At 36.6% G+C, this 15407-nt stretch overlaps 1 protein-coding gene across 1 annotated transcript in view; it reads left to right on the top strand.

Moving 5' to 3' along the window:
• LOC135221176 (rootletin-like) overlaps window positions 1–15407 on the top strand; it is a 364024-nt gene that overhangs the window by 310502 nt on the left and 38115 nt on the right. The window lies entirely within an intron of this gene.

Raw genomic sequence — 15407 nt, 5'->3', positions numbered from 1 at the left:
TAGATCAAAACCGCGGAAGTAGACTGCGTGGAATTTCCATGTGATAAGAACAGTGGACGTTTTTGTACACGTAAGACGGAACCTTCATCTTTGACTTCTTTCGTCTTGTAACTTCTTCGCAATTTCTAATCATTTTCCTCTTAGCTTCAGATTCTAACATTATGACATAGATGTAGGTTTATAGTATATACTATATAGCAGTGATATATTAGTGCACTGTTACGAATTAAAATAAGCCTAAAAAAAGAAGTCCTTTTAGATAAGAAATGAAAGTTAGGTTAGTCTATCAGAATTTGAACAAAAAATTGATTTTACGGCTCATTTATCATTTTTATTTTAATATTCTGCTCTGCATATTTCATTTCCGTTTTGATTTTGTCTTTGAATTCGAATGTGATAAAACTTTATTTTTGAAATATTTGGTGTAGTTGTCTTCGTTCTATAACGTTATAGACTAAGTTATGAAAATAAACTTGTGCATCCCGAAACACACTTTGATCAAAGCTGAAAAAGTCAGTGATTCTTTCTTCGATCGGCGTGTGACTTTCCTATCCATGTTTGCTGTTGGATGGGTTTTCTTTGTTTCCTGTCTTCTTCTTCTTCTTCTTCTTTTTTTTTTTTTTTTTTTTTTTTTTAGAACATCAGTTTTGGTCATTACACTTTGTTCATTACAGTTAGATAAAGAATTATTTAGCCGATACCTTTTTATGTAGGTTCCCTTTTCATAAACATCTTGTCTGGTTTTGTTAACACTTTGGTTCGGTGTATTTGCTTGTCCTTCTTCAGATTCAGAAATGGTTGGTAAAATTATTATTTAGATGATCTTAGTGCTTTGTTCATATTGATAACTTAGTCTGTTGTATAAGTTCGTTTTAGTTCAGTAACATTTGTCTATGTCAATTTTCTTTTGATAACATTGAATGTTTATGTCATTTTCTAAGTTCATTAATAAACAGATAACGTTAGTCATCATCATTAGTTTTATAGTAGCATTAGTAAATTACTTTTTATTTCCTTAGATGATAATGAATCCAATTAGTCATGTCAATTCGGCCTCGACCGGGCCACTAGATACTGCGTACCTATCTTTAGTGCAGGTGAAGTGTAAATAATGCAGTTATATGTATAATAGATATTTATATATATTTGTAAAACCATTTTCACACTTCGTTGTGTGTGTGTGTGTGTGTGCGTCTGTCGTGTTGTTTTCATACAAAAAAACGAGTGGTACTTTTGTTTCGTTTTCATTTTTCCCAGAATGATTCAACAAAAGGTTGCCCCTTTTAAATCATCTGTTTTTCTAGAGTTTCAGGCTCGAGAAATCATTAGAGCTTTGACGGAGACTCCTAATTTAGTGCATTAAGAATATGACTTGAGTTACTGTGGTATTAAGAATATGGCCTCAATTACCGAGCCATTAGGAATACAATATAGATCACTGCAGTATAAGGATATGACCTCTGTAAGAGTTACTGCTCTCAAGAATATGACCTCTCATTTGTAAAGGCTGCAAGAATGCGAACTGTCTTGAAGCTTTCAGGTACATTATGTGCTGTGACAAGCGTACCTGTTACATGCTTTCATTCCCTCGAACTTTGTCTGTCTGTCTCAAGCGCAGTGTTACTCTTTTAACATGGTGGCCGTAATAGCTGTTTCCAAAGAAATACTTAGGCCTCGGAAAGGAGGATTTGTTGAGGTGAAACTCATTCATGCTAGGACACATGAACCCCCCCCCACCATCCCCTCCCCCAATTCCCCTCCCAACGAACCCTATAAACCCTCACTACTTTTCTCCCTGTTCTGTCCTTGAACGGGAATCAAGATATCCGACAAAATGATTTTTGTTGATGTAGTAGATACGTCATGTATTTCTGGATAGTTCGAGATTCCAGTCCATGTTCCTGTTTTGCACAGAAGTTAGCGATAATCAAATGCAAACATTTGTCAACTGCGGTATAAAATGAGGAACTTGGAGAAAAATAACTCGTGAGATCGAGTGGCGATGGTTCTGTGGGCCATAACCACACCTTCATATTTACAGCCCATTTTGTTTCCTTCCTTCAACCCCATTTGTAATAGATATGTTATTTGGGGAATAAAATGACTCATTTTGATATTATGACAGTTTAGATATTTTGGGGTTTATTGTTTACAATTATTATTTTGTTGAAGTCAGAATAGGCTAAGTTTCAAAAAAAGAAAAAAAAACAACTCACTGGTTTCATATGGTTTTAAAAAGATAAACCATTATGCTTATCAAGGCATTTTAAGATATATGAAGCGAATGACCGTATTATCTTTGCAATGATTATTCTACAGAAGTCTTAAATAGTTTAGGAAAGTATAATGAATATTTCCTATCATTTCCTCCACATAATAGAGCAGTGTATGATACATTCATGAAGTTTTCTTGTTTTTTACGCCGTTTTCATTACTGTAGTCTGAGACACGTTTTGATCCATACGTCTAATCATTTCTGTAGACGTCAGTAGTCTGAGAGAGACAGTGAAATGTATACTATTATTAATTTCTTTCCGTACACAGAAGTCATCCAGTAATGTGATTGACTGTCTGTGATTGCAATAACTGGAATTAATGTTTTTCCTAATTCCCTTTTCACGAAGTGTATAAATTGGGAATTTTTCCACTTGAAGTGTATCGTCTTTTCCACTTCCTTCAACTTCAGTTATTTAACGATATAAACAATTGTAAGAGGCAGTTAAAAAAAATAAACCGGCTCTCATCCAATCTCGAACCGCCATTGTAGAAGACTTGCAGTGCACCACACACGGCCTTTGGCGTCTTTCGCTTCCTCTAACCAAACTTTTTTTAAACCAGCAGTGGCGGCAAATTGGTGAAGCTGCACATATTTGTGTTTGCGTGACATAATCTCACTGAACCTTCCAGAGTTCTTGCGACACCGCCTTGACCAGCCAACAGTTATTAGTGTAGGGTTCCACTATGTTGTATTCTGCACTTGATGCCATTGCTGTATTTGATGATGCTGTAAGGTCGGTTGCAAAGAAAGACACCCTCAGCTTGGCCGTTGATGTAGTTGAACGGGCAGAGACGCACTTGCATCATTGCTTGCCGTACTGCACAAGAATGCCTTGTGTGTGACTGCGTCTCTTTCATGCGAGTTCGAGTCTGTTTGGCAGCCGAAGAAGTATTTGAGGCACCATTTGCAATTGATATTCATTAGTCACGGGGAGAGATAACTTGAAGCATTATGTATAGGTTACAGGTTATACCCTTCTGTTGAGCATAATAGACTGCAAATGCTAAAAGTGTACAAAGCTTACTGTAAAGTTATATACAAATGAATATAAAACTGGATATTTTTGGAAAAGTAGTGGTAATATATTAATGAATTTATGGGAGATTTGGAAATACCAAAATGTGGGAATTGTTATTTTTCCTGTAGATTAGAGAGTGAGTTTGTTTATTCCAAATCTTCAGAGAAGAAGTCTATTTATCCAATTATCAGAGGCTTGTATTAACATCACATTGTGTAGATACTAAAAGCACTAGAGAATGAATTAATCCATTTTTGTGTTTTGCACTTCTCGTTTCAGTAGATGGTCAAAGGTTTTAGGTTTCCTAATTATTCACCTTGAGATACTTTTTAACGCAAATAAGTTCTTATCAATGTCATTGCAATGATCTCTCCTTGCACAGGCAGTATTTTAGATACACATTTAAATTAGAATATTGTGGTTTTTGGATGACTAACTTTTTTTCCTTTGTTAATACTTGAATATGGTGGCATGACCTCACTCACCTAGTTTCTGTACTACTTTTTTTTCAAATCACCGTTGCAGCCACTTTAGCGCAAAGCTGCTTTTGTATACTTTTTTTTATTTGCCATGTAGAATTTACCGCCATCGTTGCTCATTTTTATATTCTGAAACCATTTTAAGCTGAAAATCATAATTTTGTTTGTTTGTTTGTTTCTCAAGCAATGTCACCCTTTGCTTTCCAGACCAGTCAGTACAAAAGATATTTCAGAGAAATAGAAAATCATCTCGTCAATAGTTTTTCTTTTCCTTTTTAGGTAAAAGACAACACGCTATGTTGTTTGTTTTTAGCTTCCCACCTCAGACACTAGAACACCACTTCTAGCGGCGCGTTCAGTCGTGGTCTAGCGAATTAGAAACTGTCTGACGATTGTCAAACGAAACCACAGTCTTGGCAGTTTTCGGGTGTTAGTCAGACCGTCGTCGGAAGTGCTTGCATGTGACCGACACCCTGATGAAGTGTTCGTGTGTTGATGAATAGGTTAATTTGTCACCCCTAATTAGTCATAGGTATGTCTTACCCAGACAGACAGACAGACAGACATACATTTTAGGAACTACAGTGGAAAATGATTGTTGGCAATGAAAAAGAGGAACAGCACACCCGGTCCTGTAGTCATGAACAACCACGAGTTCAGGTAGTGTGATTTGACCATGATCAAGATGATGATCAAGATAGTCAAGTGGTTATAATTGTGTTCATTTAGAAGTGATGAAGGTCATGAGGTAATAAGCCGCAAAACTGGTCATGTGGTTTTACGAATCATGGCTTAAGAATAACCACTTGCATATTATACTCGAGATGATAATGGGAATTATCAGGTTACATTGAAGGCTAGTATAAAGTGATCGTGTTGTACCAATGAATATGACGCTGGGTAAATTAGTAATGGCCCTGAGGTTATAATTACATTATGGTTAAAATAAAACTTATTATGGTGACCATAATGGTAGTGTGTGCCAGTTATATAGAGTGACCACTGCATTGCTAGCACCCAACTCGTAATGGTTGTTTTGTACCTTATTGCAGGTGACTGCAAAGTGTTTTTGTTGCAATATTCTTTTTGTTGAGAATGAAGGAAATCTGTACAGTACTTTATTGAATACAGTCGTTTCTTGAGGCTTTTTCATGAGTACCAAATAAAATACTGTATGAAAATACAAGTTGTTTTTCTTTCCTTTGTGTCTTATGTTCAAGATTCAACGAAAAAGAGCAATTTCTTACTTTTGATATGACTGTATTCGATTTCTGCACCATGAAGCCCCGTAGCTCTTTTTAAAAGATGTGCCGAAGGATATGGGCCTTCTGCTGAAAGCTATTCATTCAACTGAAAACCTGTCAGCTCCTCGTTATCACGAAGAGGCTGAGGACAAAAAAATGTCTAATAATATTGAACATTTTCAATATTATAAGTGGTAAAAAGCTAATGTGGATGAAAGGATGGATCATAGTGTTTTGTGATGAGCGACCGTTAAGGGAGAAGAGGAGACCACACGTTCATGAAAAGCACTCAAGTACAACTACTGGCAGGGGAAAAGATAAAAAAAAAAGTTTGAAAATGCAATATCTAGGAAGTTAGTGACTGCATGGAATATGGAGAAGCTCAGTGAGTGTAGGGATGCTCGACGCTCTGCTTATTAAACCTTTTCTTTGGAAAAGTGAAGTATCTAATGTATAGGAAGTATCTGGCCATGATGTAGCCCTTAAAGTAGGAATGTGTCATTAATCATTGCCTTTTTCTCTGGCGCCCCTGGCCCCCCCACACTATATTATTATTATTATTATTATTATTATTATTATTATTATTATTATTATTATTATTATTATTATTATTATTATTATTATTATGATTATTATTATTATTATTATTATTATTATTATTTTTATTATTCAGAAGATTGAACCCTATTCATGTGGAGCAAGCGCAATTGGACCAATGACGTGAAATTCAAACTTCCAAAGAATATAGTGCTCATTAGGAAGTAAGAGAAGGTAAAGGAAATACAGAAAGAGATCTCATTACTAAAAGTAAAATATTAACTGATAATAGATAAAAATGTACTAATATGCAAGGAAAACGGAATTGGGTAGTAATGCACAGGGGACGTCGTTTTGGGGGGGCGGGCCTGGGTAGGGCAACTGCCACCCCCCAAGACTCAAGTTGCCCCCCGCCCAAACCTCAACTTGTCCACCCCCTCACCCTCAAGCCCCAAGAAGTAACATCATGTCTTCTTTTTAATGAGCAATCATAAATATATGAAATTTCCCTGAAATATTACGTTTCTTGATCCTTGTCTGTCTACTAGCTACCAGTAATGATGAGATAAACAAACAGGAGTGGAATTAATCATTTTTGCTGAAATACCTTGCTCATGCGGCTTCGGAAAACACGCAAGATAGCTAAAAAAAAAAAAAAAAAAAAAAAAAAAAAAAAAAAAAAAAAAAAAAAAAAAAAAAAAAAACAAAAAAAAAAAAAAAAAAAAACTGATTAGGCTCGCATCGCTCGCCAAAGCGTCTTTAACCTCCCCCAACAAAAATCAGAAATGACGCCCCTGGTAATGTATTGCATCATCGCTTGAACTTTTGAAATTCCAACTGCACGACATCCTCAGGGAGGCTGTTCCACAGTCCAACGGTGTGAGGAATGAAGAACCTCTGGAACTGAGTTCGACAACGAGGCACATTGAATGCATATGGGTGGTGCTGTTCAGCAAATCTGGCTGTTCTTGGTAGATAAAATAGGGTCAGGGATCAATTGTGAATGTGAAAGATGTCTATTTCAGTACAACTTACGACAAAGTGATAAGCAAAAGACCATTCGGCGGTTGGTCGAAGTTATAATTGCTAATATCAAGAAACAGAAACATACCACCAAATGTCACTATTTTAGAAAATATAAATCTCTGGCAGACGCAGACATCCACACCAGAGAACAGAGTTTTCAGTAAAGGAAAGACAATTGACCTAAAACAGGTGAGTGCCGTCAGTGCACATCACATGGTTCACTGTAGGCATAACATTCCTCCAGTTACATCTCTCAGACCTTACTGTTCAGTTTCCGTTTCAGCGCTGAATGACCTCACTGGTCCCATTACTTGGCCTTTGGTCTAAAGTCTATATTATATTTTATTCTAAAACAAGTTACATTGCTTTTATCACTTGTTATAAAGATATGAGCCTTACTAACAATCCCGTTGATGAATAACCACTGGTTCCATGCAACGTAAAAACACCATACAAACAAAAACAATGCATTTGCTAAAATTTTCATTCGAAGTTTCTCAAAAGTATGACGAGTCAAAAGTTACACGTAGAATAGTTAAAGTTTCAGTCTCATTCAGCAAAGTCCCATCCACCTAAATGTTAGGATGGGGTGGAATATCTGTGTGAGATCCACTAATCAATAATGTTTTCGTTTTACCGGAGTTTAGCCTCATACCCCACTGACTGCACCATTCCCTGATCAGGCCCATGTCCCAATCAAGGTTGATTGTTTGTATGGTGTTTTTACGTTGCATGGAACCAGGGGTTATTCAGGAACCAGGGGTTATTCAGCAACGGGCCAATGAAGGTTGAGGGCAGCTTCGTTTCTCATAAGTGGAGACTTTGCTACACCCACAAGTGTTGCATCATCGGCATACTGATCAATCTTGCTTTCCAGGCCAACAACATAAATAGCTGATGCCTTCCTATATGGGAATCTTGAAGTAATCCCAAATCATATCCACCCACTTCAAGATTCTGAAGTTTATAAACAAGTGCCTTATGATTTACTAAATGGAAAGCAGCTCTGAAATCTATTAGAATTACTCTGTAATCAAAACATTTATCGAGGATCCCTTGAAAATGACATGTCAAATATTTCAAAAGAGCATTGCAGGTAATTAACCGGTTTCTATATGCATATATTACCTGTCGGCTAACAATCCTCTAGATTCAACATGCTTAAATAGTGGCTTGGAAATGGTTTTTTTCAGCAACTTTGGAGAGCACAGGGAGAATAGAAATTGGCCCGTATTACTGCAGTCTGCAGAGATGCCACTCTTTGGAACAGGTACTGTATTACTAAGCTTGCGTTCTTTTGCAAATAGACTTTTTTTTTCAATTACAAAGGTTATCCAGAATTTTCTTAATATCCCTGGGGCGAAATGCAAATTTTCTAAGAATAGGTTCAGGATGACATATTCAGCTGACTGCTTGGCTTTAAAAACTCGATGCAGCACAGATGAGGCTGACTAATTCCTTCAAGTTTGCTTTTCAAGGAATTATTGTAATTTATCTCTGCTGGTATATTCGCAGCAAGGTTTGCATCGTAGGGGGCTATTGCCGTCAGTGCATCTCATGCGGTGCATTGTAGGCGTTATTAAGTCCTTCGCAGTGTGCCTGTGGCCCCTAACTGCAACTCCTTTCGTTCTTTGTACTGTACCTCCTTCATATTCTCTTCTTCCATCTTTCTTTCAACACACTCCTAACCATTGATTCTTAGTACAACGGTGTGGGGGTTTTCCTCTCTCTCTCTCTCTCTCTCTCTCTCTCTATAACTAAATATATCTATATATATATATAATATATATATATATATTTATATATATATTATATTATCTATATATAGATATATATATATCTATATATATTATATTATATATTTATGAATATATATATATATATATCTATATATATATATATCATATATATATCTTATATATATGTCTTTTACTGTAAAAAGCTTTGTAGTAAGTAGTACAGCCAGCGTCCGTTCGGCTCCTAGTTGAAACCACTTCTTCATATTTTACCACTATTCCTGCTTCCCTCATCTTGCTGTCAAACAGCTTTAACTGTTACGTCTAAAGGACCCCTATATAGACGTTACGACCGGCGGATCAGGTTCCGTTGTCTCCGGCATCTGTGTTGCCCATAGACGTTCAGATTCACTTCAGTTTGCCGAAACCTGGTAGAGTGAGGACATGGCCGTTCCGCACAGTGATGAATGATGCTATAGACTGCGCTCTTGCAGCTGAGACTAGAATCCCCCAGCGAAAAAAGGCGAGCCTGAAGTTGAAACCTATGGCTTGGAAGAAATGAAATGAATTATCTCACAATTGTTTATTTAATGAATTAAAACTTTACCCTGGTGACTGGTTCGATTTCCTGAGAGGAGCAGACCGACAAGGAATTATTACATACAATTAAAAAAAAAACACCCACACAACCAAAATCAAGAGCAATTATTCAAGTTATGCAACACAAGTTTACAAAGGCAAACAGAAACTACATTGCATACACAGCATCTTTCATATTCTAGTGGTATACAGACGGGTATAGGTAGGCCCTTAAACCTACAGTTCTGTCCCCAAGTAAGAATACAATTTTCAGATCTTTTCTACACAAATTCTTTATTTAAACGGAAGATTTAAATATTATTGAAAGTATTGTCAGAAACTTATTTTATGTAGGACAAATATCGATGTAATTTAAAAAAAAAAACAGTACTCCTAATACATACAGACATAGCATACAAACACTATACGTAAGTACATAATATACTCACATAAGTGCATATATATATATATATTATATATTATATATATATATATATATATATATATATATATATATATATATACATACATACACGGCGGTGTGTGTGCGCATAGTACTATTGTTTAAATTACATTGTTATTTTTCATACTTAATAAGATAAAAGTCTATGACAATATATTCAATAATATTTCAGTGATCCATGTATAAACTAAACATTTTGTGTACGAGAGTTGAAAATTGTACACTTCACTTTACTTGGTTGCAGAATCATGGGCTTAAGTGCCTATTCTGCATTAACGGATCATAGACCTACTGTATACTAAACTACCGTATATGCCATTAGACTATGCATTGGACTATATATAAATATATATATATATATATATATATATATATATAATATTAATATATTATATATATGATATATATATATAGAGATATTATCATCCTTCTATAATTTTCCAACTAATTTATCATAAGCTTAATTTCGCTTTCCTACGACGTTCAATAAACTCCTCCCAGAACTCATTATCTGCGGACGTAGGCCATGTTGCCGCTTCAGCATCTCGTTGAAACTGAAGTAAATCTTCAGATCACGCCATAGACGTGGAGGTCACCTGAACTAAATCGAAAGCCACGACCCTGGCAACGGCAGGTTGCGAGTTGGTCGGAGAGGCCGACGGACTCCGCCCACTTTGGGTCGGACGATAACCCTATAGAGTAAAGACAGTGAGATTTACTTCCGGTTCAGATGACCGGATCCGGCGATCGTAATGTCTATGGGGCCCTTTAGACTTGTTTTCTCCCAGTTTCACCTTTAGAACCCTGCACTTCGTGCCATTTATTTTCTGAATCACCTTACTTTGTTTCTCAGTCACTTCAACTCCTTGTCATTACCTTAAGGGCTAAATGGCCAAAGGTGTCCTACAGCTTGGCTCGACAGCCTAAATTTTACAAATCTATAATTTCAAATTGGTTGCCATATTCCGAAGACCATAGTCATCGTAGTCAAAAATAGTCATCCAAAGAAATTGTGGAATAATTCGATCATAACTCAGTTTATTGACTAATTAGTTTTTGTTATTCAAATGAGATGAGAATTTCTTCTACGGAAACAATATTATTTTATTGTAAGGGAGGAAATGTAAGGAATAAGAATAAAAAAATGTAGGTGGAAGGAATATTCGCCAGTGAACTAAAGAAAAGATCACAGAAAATAAAGCGACAACCAAAATTTAAATCGAGGTAAACGGGAATGAAAGAATTGGCCTAATAATGAATAATGACAGATCTAGGAAGTGATTGGATTAAGAGTCCTGATTTGGACACCTGAGCCCTGTCAAACCAAAAGAATCGTATACAGATCCTGTAGAACACAGAATATTTCCATTTTTAGTTGTTATTTTAGAAGGGTAAAAAAGGTCAAGATACCGTTAAAATATAGAGGACATAAAATTTAAGTGGAATTTAAAGATGTTTACGAAAGTGATCATACAGAGAAGGATAAAAGTATACTAAACGTTCAAGAACAGAAATTTTAACGGAAAAGATACGCATATACCTAGCTGAAGAATATCGCGGAAGAATAAGGCGCCGTTATAAAGATTCAACTAACGAATTGGTTCCCAAGCTGCCTACGACAGTTCCTGTAGTGTATTATTGGGAAATTGGGAATCTCAATCATCGTGTTTGGTTAGATTGTTGAAACATTGTTTTGTGGTCCGTTCCTCGTCAACAAACTTGTCTAGTCACCTGTTGATAAAAATGACAACATTTTCTGAATTAATGAAGTGCATAACTACTAGCCAGTGAAAGGTAAGTTGGCTAGGCTAGAGGATCACAAAATTTTCATGCCTGACTACCTAGGTACTAGGCTACTTACCTAGCTGTCATTTGTCACTGTACAAATACCCTAGTATGGTGTTTGTATTTTCTATTATTTTTGATGGAATAAACGACTATACATTTTGTAATTTCCTAAAGAAAACAAATTACCTAATATGGGATGAACTGTGGGGTTGTTCCACATGAGGTAGCTAGTAGTACTAGCTAGGTAGGTAGTAGGCTATTAGGCTAACGTGGAAATTTGCTTTTTCTGTGTACCTAGCTAGGGAAAACGACCGACTGGACTATACTCTGTTTTTTTTCCATCTGTCCCACGGTCCAGACCGTGATCTATCCACTTGCCTGTGGCTCTTGCGCATGGCAACACTGCGTCCCTGACTTTAAATAGTTACTCTGTGTGTAAGTTTTAGGTAAAAAGGATATCTGGATGTACATTTGCAACTGAAAAGTATTTTAATATTTTACTGTATACGAATTACACCGTTAATATTCTAAATAGGATATTGTTATTAGCTACTGTTGAATGTAAGCTGCCTTTTCGGGATGGCAAATGGAATGGCCAGATGCAGTGGCGGAAAATTGCTTCTCTCGCTGTTTACTACGGCAAGATGTCAACTTTATTGAACCACACCTACTCTGTTACTAAGCTACGTGTTACTTCATTTCATGTAAGTTTATATCAGTATATACTTTTGATTTTTATAAAGTGCATTTTAGCCAGATATGATATGACGTAACTTGGTTTAAATTCTGTTCAATGGAATTTGCATTCAATGGAATTTTCCATTTGCCACCCCGAAAGGCAGCTTACATTCAACAATAACAATAATATCCTATTTCGAATATTAACAGTGTAATTTACATACAGTAAATTATTAAAACACTTTTCAGTTGCAAATGTACACCCAGATTGCCTTTTAATTACCTAAAACTTACACATAGCGTAACTATTTAAAGCCAGGGATGCAGTGTTGCCATGCTCGAGGACCACAGGCGGGTGGACAGATGGAAAAATACAGAGTATAGCTGATCCAGTTTTGACTGCTTGTGGATCCTCCCTTCAAAAAAGTACTTTAACACGTCCTGACACCGGAGATGGGCACCAGTCACGAGTCATCGGTGGTGAGAGCAACAGCTTGAGACCTCTACTATCCTTTCGAAGTAAGTATTTTCTCTAAGTTAGAAATTAAGGTCATATTTTAAGATTAAACAGAGGTTAATGAAAGTAGCCATGCACAGTGCAAACTTACCTCCATGATGCTTTCGAAATTTTTACTTAAAACACCAAAAATGTAGAAGATTGACACCATCTCAATGTTTGTGGAGTCGCTTGTGTCAATAAACTTTCCATTCCATGTGCTAAATCCACACACCACTTTTACCCATAGATGCTGGGGCACTTTCTTCACAACAATCGTCAACAATGAGGATGCCCATCTGGGATCCAAGGAAACTGACGCTTTTTCGGTAGAAAGAAGAAGAAGCGCACTAGATAATTATTTAAATAAATAGTTAAACAGCAGTATATGGTCATGAATTGCATAAATTTTTTACATATTCATGATTATTAATTTGAAAATATTTGTTGAAAAAATAACTAGATTCCTGACTCAAATATCAACAGTTTTGCTGTGAACAGTACCTATGGCATTGTTCACACTCTTCTATTGTTTCTTCAGTGTTGCCAATTGGTATGTGTTTACCCTCCAAACTGGGTGTAAGACTTGAACAAAACTGGGGAAATAAGTGAAATTAGCATATCTATTTGTAGTATATATATATATTAGAGCAATTTTATCATTATTGCCTTACTATGACAACTAGAATTCATGGAAACAGTTTGTAAATGCATCGGCGTATGTGTGAAGCTCCACTAAATTGGCAACGATAAAATTTTGCCGTCGTCTGCTCGTATGTACTTTAGAAATATCTGTAATTTTTCAGGGTTAATTTTGTTGCAAAAAGGATAATAGACATGAATTAAAATAAATATTTTGAAGTAACAAAGTAAAGTTAAACTAAATAATGAGTAAGGTAAACAATTAAGGGAATAAAGTTTTACACCTCATAAACAGTGTAGTCGTGTGAACAGCAACGTAGTTCAAGTGCAACTTGGAGTGAATTAAGACCAAAATGTGTATAATTACAATCAAATAAGCACTGTGGAGTTTCAGTTGTGATGGCAGTAAGGATAAAACCACCTATTACAAGGTAAAAATGAATTTCAATTCAAACCATGACCCTGGGAATAAGAAGTTTCATACTTTCACTAATATAGGCAACAAAATGTTGTTTTATTGTGCTGATCACAACTGCAATCTTGAGTAAGATCAATAAACATTACATATATACCCTAATATTGTTCAAATGAGTGCTGGGAAGGCTGGAAAGGATGTGGCATTGATGCCGGTTACGAATGGCACCTCAGTCGGTGAGCGCCATATTGAATTTAAAAACTGCCTTGTAAACATATTTTACGAAGACCTCACATGCTTATTTTAGTTTGTATGGCGCTTTCATATATCACGTTATGTCGATAAAACTTCAGTCTTTTGAATGGTATTCTTAAAGGTGTAAGTGTATTCTTGTTTCACCAATTAAATATCGAGTGAATAAGGCTGATCCACCCGATAACAATGGATCCAAGGCGGTGTTTACCCCAAGGTATACAGTACCTAGTATTTTGGTCGCTTAATTTCAAGAATTTACCATTATTTTCTGGTAGTCGACTGTAATTTACCTTAGAACTGATATGCTTTTGTAAGCTGACCATCTTGTAATGCTATTGCGCATGCTCAGTGGTATTCTAGTAGTCAGCTAACTTTAACAGTGCGTAAGATTCATTGTAATTACTAATGGAAATTTTAATGATAAAATTAATTACTAGGATACTTGCATACTGTTGAGGTGGAAAACCACCCAACCTCCTCACATTCTAGTGGGTGGTCATGAAGAATTCTGACAAGAATGTAAATATTCCAGGGCCACCTGGAGATTGGATGATCTCCCTAAATATGCAAAATGTGTATTTGCACTTGCTGATTCATCCATTCTTAAGGAAATACCTGAGATTCGTTCACCAAGACAAGGTCTTTCAATTCAAAGCATTGTGCTTCGGCCTGTCAACTGCCCCGCAAGTTTTAACCCAGGTTTTAGCTCCGTTAGCAAAGTGGCTACATTTGACACGTATAAGGATTATTCTATACCTGGACGATTGGTTGATATGCTCTCCCACGAAGGAGAAATGCATGGATGAACTGCAAAAGACTTTGGAATTGACACAACATCTAGGTTTATTGGTAAATCTGCAGAAATCACAATTGACCCCATCTCAGAAGATTCTCTATATGGGGATTCAGATAGGCCATCTGAATTTTCAGGCTTTCCCATTCCTCAAGTGAATCAAATCCTGCCTTACAAAAATAAATCATATTTTAACAATACAGAGTAGTTCAGCAAATGAGTGGATGAGTTTGCTGGGCACTCTGTCGTTATTAGAACAGTTTGTCAGGCTAGGAAGATTGCATCTGAGAGTTCTGCAGTTCTAATAAAGGTCAACTGGGACAGGAAGAATGTACCAGACTCTTTAATTTTCCCAGTAAAGAAAGACAGCAAAGAGGATTTGAAATGGTGGCAACTAAGAGACAGGTATCTAGAAGGGAAATCCCTGGAACATCTGAACCCAGTCCTAGAGTTCTCGTCTGATGCGTCGGATATAGGCTGGGGAGCTCACTTCAGAGACAAGACCTCAGGAATATGGTCTTAGGAGGAAAAACAAATGCACAAAAACAATCGGGAATTAAAGGCGATTCATTTAGGCCTCCTTCACTTTCAAGAGGAGGTAAGGGGTAAGGTGATAACAGTGCATTTAGACAATACCACAGCACTGGCTTATGTAAGTCAATGGGGGACACACACCTTGTTTTATCCAGGGCAAACTCCATGTCCTAGCGGACTCATTGAGTCAGAATCACCAAGTCCTTTCCACAGAGTGCACCCTGGACAGAAGAATATGCAAAAGACTATGGAAACTGTGGGGGGAAATCATTTCTGGATATGTTCTCCACATCCAGAAACCACAGACTTCCCCTTTACTTCTCACCATTTCTGGATCCTCGAGCTTGGGGAACAGGTGCCCTTTTGCTAGATTGGTCAAACCTGGATGTGTATGCCTTTCCCTTGTTCAACCTGATAAGAGAGGTGCTGAACAAGCTCCAAGCTCA

Source organism: Macrobrachium nipponense, chromosome 2, assembly GCF_015104395.2.
Source record: "Macrobrachium nipponense isolate FS-2020 chromosome 2, ASM1510439v2, whole genome shotgun sequence".
NCBI lineage: Eukaryota > Metazoa > Arthropoda > Malacostraca > Decapoda > Palaemonidae > Macrobrachium > Macrobrachium nipponense.
The sequence above is the reverse complement of the archived record's forward strand: the minus strand, read 5'-3'. Positions and strand labels throughout refer to the sequence as shown.